This window comes from Arachis hypogaea, chromosome 12 (genome assembly GCF_003086295.3).
Source record: "Arachis hypogaea cultivar Tifrunner chromosome 12, arahy.Tifrunner.gnm2.J5K5, whole genome shotgun sequence".
Classification (NCBI taxonomy): domain Eukaryota; kingdom Viridiplantae; phylum Streptophyta; class Magnoliopsida; order Fabales; family Fabaceae; genus Arachis; species Arachis hypogaea.
The window spans coordinates 18,013,196-18,015,027 of NC_092047.1; positions in this window are offsets into that span (position 1 = coordinate 18,013,196).

The following is a 1,832-nucleotide window of genomic DNA, read 5'->3' on the forward strand; positions in this document are numbered from 1 at the left end:
AAGACCTAAAAAAGTTCAAACGACAGGCATCTTTCTTTACATTGCTGAATAATAAATTGTATAGGCGAGGTTATTCTCGACCATTATTGAAATGCTTAGACAGGTCAGAGGCCGACCTAGCCTTAGCCGAGGTTCATGAAGGAATCTGCGGAATACATTCAGGAGCAATAAGTCTAGCACAAAAGATTCTTCGTGCTGATTTTTACTGGCCGACCATATGGGAAGACAGTCAGAAAAAGGTCCGAACATGCGACCACTGCCAAAAGCATGCCCCGATTATTAATATCCCCGCCGAGGATTTGCATCAGTCAACGGTAAGCTGGCCATTTAATCAATGGGGAATGGATATTCTGGGACCTTTCCCCACAGCCCCAAGACAGGTAAAATATTTAGTTGTCGCAATTGACTAATTTTCTAAATGGATCGAGGCTCAACCCCTGGCTAGAATTACATCGGCTCAAATGATATCATTTGTTTGGCAAAGGATAATTTGCAAATTTGGTATACCTCGTCACATCATAACTGATAATGGTCGCCAGTTTACCGACCATAATTTTAAGTCTTTTTTACAGAATTTAAAGATTAAGCAGCATTTCTCCTCAGTAGAGCATCCTCAGTCCAACAGTTTAGCCGAAGCTGCCAACAAGGTCCTCCTCCAGGCTTTAAGGAAGAAGCTCGATGACGCTAAAGGACTATGGGCCGAACTTGTCCCAGAGATTTTATGGGGCTATAATACCTCAACACACTCGACAACTAAAGAAATACCATTTCGTTTGGTATACGGATCGGAAGCGATGAAACCAATCGAAATCTCACAGGGCTCCTTAAGAACACAAGGCGAGGATCATGAACATGCTCGGCGAGCCGAGCTTGATTTAATTGAGGAGGTGCGGGCCGCAGCGGCCGTTCATCATAAGGCTTTGCAGCAGCGAATAGGTCAGCGCAACAATAAAAGGGTAAAACCAGATTTTTTCATGTCGGGGACTTGGTATTGAGGAAAATCGAGGAAGCACGAAGACCGCGTACGCATGGCAAACTCGCAGCGACATGGGAAGGCCCTTACAGAATCCATCAAGTGCTCAGCAGAGGAGCATACCTTTTGGAACAATTAGATGGAACTAAACTTCCTAGCACTTGGAATGTGAATTCCTTAAAGCAATATTATAGTTAACAAACTGCAGAGGGCTAGTACTCTTTTTCCTACCTCGAGATTTTTCCCATAACTGGGTTTTGCTCAAGGAGGTTTTAACGAGGCTAGCTTACCTAATTCAAGATGTAAAGGTACTGCATCAAAACAATACTTATTTTCTTCTTGTTATGACTTATTTTGTTTATGATAATCCTATGCTACATATCTATCAATTCACAAAAAGGTAACTTATTAAAACAAAAGTCGCATTCGTATCAAGTGCGCAAATACAACAGCTAATAATCTTTCAGCACATTGCAATGATCAAACCCCATATGGGGATATACGCCAAAACTTTTTTGGAAAAAGTCCATACAAATATATTATCAACAAACAAGATAACAGTCATTAAAGGGATTATACACACCCTACTCAAAATAAACAGTCTTTATGAGAGTATTCACATCTCTCAACTATCATATTATCGCAAAACTTAAATATAAAGCTAAGTACTTTAAACATTTCTTAATCGGCCAAATTGTTATCCCCCTCTTCTTCCACAACTTCTTCGTCATCAACTAGCTGACCATTCCGAACTACCTTGCTCGGATCCATAGCGGCGAAATCCTCTTCAGGATGCAAGAGCTTCGCCTGAATAACAACACGTTCAAAGCCCTCGACGAAAGCATCGAGGATTTCAGCT